This window comes from Lissotriton vulgaris, chromosome 1_1 (genome assembly GCF_964263255.1).
Source record: "Lissotriton vulgaris chromosome 1_1, aLisVul1.2, whole genome shotgun sequence".
In the NCBI taxonomy this organism is placed as follows: Eukaryota; Metazoa; Chordata; class Amphibia; order Caudata; family Salamandridae; genus Lissotriton; species Lissotriton vulgaris.
Genome location: NC_141685.1, coordinates 1369678605 through 1369686774, shown reverse-complemented (window position 1 = coordinate 1369686774; position 8170 = coordinate 1369678605). Strand labels below are relative to the sequence as shown.

Sequence of the window (8170 nt, the reverse complement as noted above, 5' to 3'; positions counted from 1 at the left end):
GCCGTGATCGTATAGTGGTTAGTACTCTGCGTTGTGGCCGCAGCAACCTCGGTTCGAATCCGAGTCACGGCATTGTGGTTGGCAATGTCACGGCAGTTGGGTTTTTCCTTTACAGAATTCCCAAATGTACCAGTTGTTTTTGTAAAATGTCTATTAAAAACAGATCCTTTTCAATATTTAAACGATCTAACAACAAATTATTTAAACACACATGATTATAAGATGTAGGTATACTGTACTTACTGACATAAATTATCGTTCTTGAACATATTTGCGGTAAGGGGAGCGGAGCTCTCCCCCAGGCCAATCAGAATGCAGATGAATGCAGTTGCAGTTGAGTGACCTGTGTTGTGGCTGTCTACCGGGAATGCACATATGTAGCTGTCTCGCAGCCCAATCCAGACGTCAATTGAAGACAGGTTTTCATGCAAATAGAGCAGTAAGTGCAGAGAAATGCTAACTCTCTAAAAATGGCATTTATACAATAGTAAGATTAAATCCAACCTCACCAGTAGATAGGATTTATCAATAAATAAATAAAGCTTCTCCTCTCTGATATGGAATTACCCCCCAAAAAGTATAAGGGAATACCCAATGCTAACCTATGAGAGGGGCAGACCTCACAGTAGTGAAAAATGTAATAGACTGTTTGATACTACTAGGACATACAAACTACCACAGTACATGTCTTACCTTTTACGTACATAGCATGATGCCCCTAGGACTACCTAGGGCCTACCTTAGGGGTTACTGATATGTAATAAAATTGGAGTTTAAGGCTTGGCAAGTAGTTTTAAATGCCAAGTCGAAGTGGCAGTACACTGCAGCACAGGCACTGCAGTAGCAGGCTTGAGACAGGTTTAAAATGCTATTTCTTTGGGCGGCACAATCAGTCCCTGGGTATATGGTATACCACTTTACAAGGGGCTTTCAAGTAAATTAAATCTGTCAGTCAGGTATACTCCAATTATACACATGATTAGGGAAGAAGCACGTGCACTTCAGCACTGATTAGTAGCGATAAAGTGATCAGAGTCCTAAGGCCAACAAAAAGATACAGCAAAATGCGGAGGTGAAAAGCAATAAGGTGGGTTTGGGACCACCTTAAGAATGCAAGGTCTAAAAAAACGAACTAAGGATAACATGAGTAAAACATCAGGTTTCTCTACAGCATTTGGTGAGACAAGTGGGCCTTCTTTTATCTTCCATAAATGCAATCCTTCCCGGACCCCTTTATTATATAGCTCTTCAAGGAAAAAATATAAAGCACTTACAAAGGAGCCTCAAATACTCAAAGATGGTAGACTTCTTTAATATGGGACATATACTAAAAGCAGCATGAAAACAGAGTGCAATAGGGTCCAAAAAACTTGAGTGACCCATGAGAGTATGCATGCAAGCCTATGGTATTCCAAACTAGAGATATACGCATGCAATTTTTGTTTTTAGGAGAGAATGTGCCTGCTGAAAAAAACCTTATTTTTAAAAAGTGCATTGCAGAATATCAGGAATTTGCTGTGGGACACCTTGAAAACTTGCATACAGATTATGTGCACACACCTTGCAGTCAGTTGTTGTGGCCGAGTGGTTAAGGCGCTGGACTAGAAATCCATTGGGGTCTCCCCCGCGCAGGTTCGAATCCTGCCGACAACGAGAATCTTTTTAACATCGGCTACAATTTCAGAAGTTAACCTTTAGTATTTCTTCCATGTCAGTTTTATAAATAGGTGGCTTATTTTGGTGTCACTATTGACATATCACATATTTATTATCGCTCCCCCTTTCATATCTTTGCTATAACTCTCGTCCTTCATTAGCGCTGGTGCAAACGCTTCAAATTATTATACCCTGGCTCTCTCGGTCATACCTGTGCATGCACTTGAAACTTACTTTACCAATAAAAGAAGCAAATAGAGAAATAAAATAAAAGTGCTAGCTGGATTAGGCAAACACACTTCATAAAACTGCATTTTCTTTTCTATACTCCCCCGTGTTACAAGCTTAACTGCTCCCTGTGTAATTTCTCTTAACCTGCTGTTCCTGGAAGAGAATTTCATCTACAAGCTCTTTCTGTGTTTTTTCCTAGTCTTTTCTTTCCCTTTTCTTAGATTTGTAACTGTTCCTTTACGTGCTCTATTTAGGCGCCATTAATCTCATTTGAGCTCCTTGTACCTGCTGCTGTTTTCTCCACACCTCATACTGTCTTTTCCCTCTTTCTCTCTTTCTCTGCGGTTGGTGGCTACTTTCCAAAGCGTCTGATGCCCCAATGTTCCTTCGTCTTGTTGTCAGACGTGAATTTGAAAAGCAACAAAATTAACAAGCCTTTACCACTCACACATGGCAGAAGTTTATACTTTAATTCAATGAGCTAAGAAAAGTGTGTTGTGGGGCCCCTACGAGCCATGGTGCTTGCTTCATCATAATTAGGCATGCAGTCATTAGCCACAGCTCTGATTATGGGTCACTGAGGTCAGTTTCAATAATTCCTCAAAAACCTAACCATGCAGTCCCCCCTAACTGTGTAGTTATCTTGCTTTACTGCTGTTTGTGTGATTAGCTGGGAGGAGCTCACGGCAGCATCCTCCCAATAAAAGTGTAGATGGACCGTTCCTTAACTCTTTCTTGCTTCACATACAGATGGCTTGAGGAGGTACAGGGGAGATGCAGGTCTAATAAACAGAATAGAATATCTGCGCCAGGTGTGTTTCTCTGCATTGGTGTCCCATCACAGGCCCACCAGTGTATGTGTGATCTTTGACTCCTCCCAGTTCACAAGCAGGCGGCCAGGAAACGGTTTCAGCCTATCAACCACTGAGGAGATAAAGCCTTTTTATAAGGAATGAGGAAGCAATGAACACATTCAGCCTATCACAGGAGTAGCCCTGAGTGTTCCGAATTATAATTTCTTCATGTCACTGTACATTATTGAGCCCAAGTAGCTCGCCGTGATCGTATAGTGGTTAGTACTCTGCGTTGTGGCCGCAGCAACCTCGGTTCGAATCTGAGTCACGGCATTGTGGTTGGCAATGTCACGGCAGTTGGGTTTTTCCTTTACAGAATTCCCAAATGTACCAGTTGTTTTTGTAAAATGTCTATTAAAAACAGATCCTTTTCAATATTTAAACGATCTAACAACAAATTATTTAAACACACATGATTATAAGATGTAGGTATACTGTACTTACTGACATAAATTATCGTTCTTGAACATATTTGCGGTAAGGGGAGCGGAGCTCTCCCCCAGGCCAATCAGAATGCAGATGAATGCAGTTGCAGTTGAGTGACCTGTGTTGTGGCTGTCTACAGGGAATGCACATATGTAGCTGTCTCGCAGCCCAATCCAGACGTCAATCGAAGACAGGTTTCAATGCAAATAGAGCAGTAAGTGCAGAGAAATGCTCACTCTCTAAAAATGGCATTTATACAATAGTAAGATTAAATCCAACCTCACCAGTAGATAGGATTTATCAATAAATAAATAAAGCTTCTCCTCTCTGATATGGAATTACCCCCCAAAAAGTATAAGGGAATACCCAATGCTAACCTATGAGAGGGGCAGACCTCACAGAAGTGAAAAATGTAATAGACTGTTGGATACTACTAGGACATACAAACTACCACAGTACATGTCTTACCTTTTACTTGCATATCATGATGCCCCTAGGACTACCTAGGGCCTACCTTAGGGGTTACTGATATGTAATAAAATTGGAGTTTAAGGCTTGGCAAGTAGTTTTAAATGCCAAGTCGAAGTGGCAGTACACTGCAGCACAGGCACTGCAGTAGCAGGCTTGAGACAGGTTTGAAATGCTATTTCTTTGGGCGGCACAATCAGTCCCTGGGTATATGGTATACCACTTTACAAGGGGCTTTCAAGTAAATTAAATCTGTCAGTCAGGTATACTCCAATTATACACATGATTAGGGAAGAAGCACGTGCACTTCAGCACTGATTAGTAGCGATAAAGTGATCAGAGTCCTAAGGACAACAAAAAGATACAGCAAAATGCGGAGGTGAAAAGCAATAAGGTGGGGTTGGGACCACCTTAAGAATGCAAGGTCTAACAAAAACGAACTAAGGATAACATGAGTAAAACATCAGGTTTCTCTACAGCATTTGGTGAGACAAGTGGGCCTTCTTTTATCTTCCATAAATGCAATCCTTCCCGGACCCCTTTATTATATAGCTCTTCAAGGAAAAAATATAAAGCACTTACAAAGGAGCCTCAAATACTCAAAGATGGTAGACTTCTTTAATATGGGACATATACTAAAAGCAGCACGAAAACTGAGTGCAATAGGGTCCAAAAAACTTGAGTGACCCATGAGAGTATGCATGCAAGCCTATGGTATTCCAAACTAGAGATATACGCATGCAATTTTTGTTTTTAGGAGAGAATGTGCCTGCTGAAAAAAACCTTATTTTTAAAAAGTGCATTGCAGAATATCAGGAATTTGCTGTGGGACACCTTGAAAACTTGCATACAGATTATGTGCACACACCTTGCAGTCAGTTGTTGTGGCCGAGTGGTTAAGGCGATGGACTAGAAATCCATTGGGGTCTCCCCGCGCAGGTTCGAATCCTGCCGACAACGAGAATCTTTTTAACATCGGCTACAATTTCAGAAGTTAACCTTTAGTATTTCTTCCATGTCAGTTTTATAAATAGGTGGCTTATTTTGGTGTCACTATTGCCATATCACATATTTATTATCGCTCCCCCTTTCATATCTTTGCTATAACTCTCGTCCTTCATTAGCGCTGGTGCAAACGCTTCAAATTATTATACCCTGGCTCTCTCGGTCATACCTGTGCATGCACTTGAAACTTACTTTACCAATAAAAGAAGCAAATAGAGAAATAAAATAAAAGTGCTAGCTGGATTAGGCAAACACACTTCATAAAACTGCATTTTCTTTTCAATTCTCCCCCGTGTTACAAGCTTAACTGCTCCCTGTGTAATTTCTCTTAACCTGCTGTTCCTGGAAGAGAATTTCATCTACAAGCTCTTTCTGTGTTTTTTCCTAGTCTTTTCTTTCCCTTTTCTTAGATTTGTAACTGTTCCTTTACGTGCTCTATTTAGGCGCCATTAATCTCATTTGATTTCCTTGTACCTGCTGCTGTTTTCTCCACACCTCATACTGTCTTTTCCCTCTTTCTCTCTTTCTCTGCGGTTGGTGGCTACTTTCCAAAGCGTCTGATGCCCCAATGTTCCTTCGTCTTGTTGTCAGACGTGAATTTGAAAAGCAACAAAATTAACAAGCGTTTACCACTCACACATGGCAGAAGTTTATACTTTAATTCAATGAGCTAAGAAAAGTGTGTTGTGGGGCCCCTACGAGCCATGGTGCTTGCTTCATCATAATTAGGCATGCAGTCATTAGCCACAGCTCTGATTATGGGTCACTGAGGTCAGTTTCAATAATTCCTCAAAAACCTAACCATGCAGTCCCCCCTAACTGTGTAGTTATCTTGCTTTACTGCTGTTTGTGTGATTAGCTGGGAGGAGCTCACGGCAGCATCCTCCCAATAAAAGTGTAGATGGACCGTTCCTTAACTCTTTCTTGCTTCACATACAGATGGCTTGAGGAGGTACAGGGGAGATGCAGGTCTAATAAACAGAATAGAATATCTGCGCCAGGTGTGTTTCTCTGCATTGGTGTCCCATCACAGGCCCACCAGTGTATGTGTGATCTTTGACTCCTGCCAGTTCACAAGCAGGCGGCCAGGAAACAGTTTCAGCCTATCAACCACTGAGGAGATAAAGCCTTTGTATAAGGAATGAGGAAGCAATGAACACATTCAGCCTATCACAGGAGTAGCCCTGAGTGTTCCGAATTATAATTTCTTCATGTCACTGTACGTTATTGAGCCCAAGTAGCTCGCCGTGATCGTATAGTGGTTAGTACTCTGCGTTGTGGGCGCAGCAACCTCGGTTCGAATCCGAGTCATGGCATTGTGGTTGGCAATGTCACGGCAGTTGGGTTTTTCCTTTACAGAATTCCCAAATGTACCAGTTGTTTTTGTAAAATGTCTATTAAAAACAGATCCTTTTCAATATTTAAACGATCTAACAACAAATTATTTAAACACACATGATTATAAGATGTAGGTATACTGTACTTACTGACATAAATTATCGTTCTTGAACATATTTGCGGTAAGGGGAGCGGAGCTCTCCCCCAGGCCAATCAGAATGCAGATGAATGCAGTTGCAGTTGAGTGACCTGTGTTGTGGCTGTCTAAAGGGAATGCACATATGTAGCTGTCTCGCAGCCCAATCCAGACGTCAATCGAAGACAGGTTTCAATACAAATAGAGCAGTAAGTGCAGAGAAATGCTCACTCTCTAAAAATGGCATTTATACAATAGTAAGATTAAATCCAACCTCACCAGTAGATAGGATTTATCAATAAATAAATAAAGCTTCTCCTCTCTGATATGGAATTACCCCCCAAAAAGTATAAGGGAATACCCAATGCTAACCTATGAGAGGGGCAGACCTCACAGTAGTGAAAAATGTAATAGACTGTTTGATACTACTAGGACATACAAACTACCACAGTACATGTCTTACCTTTTACTTACATAGCATGATGCCCCTAGGACTACCTAGGGCCTACCTTAGGGGTTACTGATATGTAATAAAATTGGAGTTTAAGGCTTGGCAAGTACTTTTAAATGCCAAGTCGAAGTGGCAGTACACTGCAGCACAGGCACTGCAGTAGCAGGCTTGAGACAGGTTTGAAATGCTATTTCTTTGGGCGGCACAATCAGTCCCTGGGTATATGGTATACCACTTTACAAGGGGCTTTCAAGTAAATTAAATCTGTCAGTCAGGTATACTCCAATTATACACATGATTAGGAAAGAAGCACGTGCACTTCAGCACTGATTAGTAGCGATAAAGTGATCAGAGTCCTAAGGCCAACAAAAAGATACAGCAAAATGCGGAGGTGAAAAGCAATAAGGTGGGGTTGGGACCACCTTAAGAATGCAAGGTCTAACAAAAACGAATTAAGGATAACATGAGTAAAACATCAGGTTTCTCTACAGCATTTGGTGAGACAAGTGGGCCTTCTTTTATCTTCCATAAATGCAATCCTTCCCGGACCCCTTTATTATATAGCTCTTCAAGGAAAAAATATAAAGCACTTACAAAGGAGCCTCAAATACTCAAAGATGGTAGACTTCTTTAATATGGGACATATACTAAAAGCAGCACGAAAACAGAGTGCAATAGGGTCCAAAAAACTTGAGTGACCCATGAGAGTATGCATGCAAGCCTATGGTATTCCAAACTAGAGATATACGCATGCAATTTTTGTTTTTAGGAGAGAATGTGCCTGCTGAAAAAAACCTTATTTTTAAAAAGTGCATTGCAGAATATCAGGAATTTGCTGTGGGACACCTTGAAAACTTGCATACAGATTATGTGCACACACCTTGCAGTCAGTTGTTGTGGCCGAGTGGTTAAGGCGATGGACTAGAAATCCATTGGGGTCTCCCCGCGCAGGTTCGAATCCTGCCGACAACGTGAATCTTTTTAACATCGGCTACAATTTCAGAAGTTAACCTTTAGTATTTCTTCCATGTCAGTTTTATAAATAGGTGGCTTATTTTGGTGTCACTATTGCCATAACACATATTTATTATCGCTCCCCCTTTCATATCTTTGCTATAACTCTCGTCCTTCATTAGCGCTGGTGCAAACGCTTCAAATTATTATACCCTGGCTCTCTCGGTCATACCTGTGCATGCACTTGAAACTTACTTTACCAATAAAAGAAGCAAATAGAGAAATAAAATAAAAGTGCTAGCTGGATTAGGCAAACACACTTCATAAAACTGCATTTTCTTTTCAATTCTCCCCCGTGTTACAAGCTTAACTGCTCCCTGTGTAATTTCTCTTAACCTGCTGTTCCTGGAAGAGAATTTCATCTACAAGCTCTTTCTGTGTTTTTTCCTAGTCTTTTCTTTCCCTTTTCTTAGATTTGTAACTGTTCCTTTACGTGCTCTATTTAGGCGCCATTAATCTCATTTGAGCTCCTTGTACCTGCTGCTGTTTTCTCCACACCTCATACTGTCTTTTCCCTCTTTCTCTCTTTCTCTGCGGTTGGTGGCTACTTTCCAAAGCGTCTGATGCCCCAATGTTCCTTCGTCTTGTTGT

At 41.1% G+C, this 8170-nt stretch overlaps 3 non-coding genes across 3 annotated transcripts; all 3 read left to right on the top strand.

The window, feature by feature from the left end:
* TRNAH-GUG (transfer RNA histidin (anticodon GUG)) lies at positions 1–72 on the top strand. Its single transcript has one exon. It is a non-coding gene; the product is annotated as a tRNA-His (tRNA).
* Positions 73–4513: 4441 nt separating this feature from the next.
* Positions 4514–4595, top strand: TRNAS-AGA (transfer RNA serine (anticodon AGA)). The gene has a single exon. It is a non-coding gene; the product is annotated as a tRNA-Ser (tRNA).
* A 2860-nt stretch (positions 4596–7455) lies between these two features.
* On the top strand, positions 7456–7537 carry TRNAS-AGA (transfer RNA serine (anticodon AGA)). Its single transcript has one exon. It is a non-coding gene; the product is annotated as a tRNA-Ser (tRNA).
* The last annotated feature ends 633 nt before the right edge of the window (positions 7538–8170 follow it).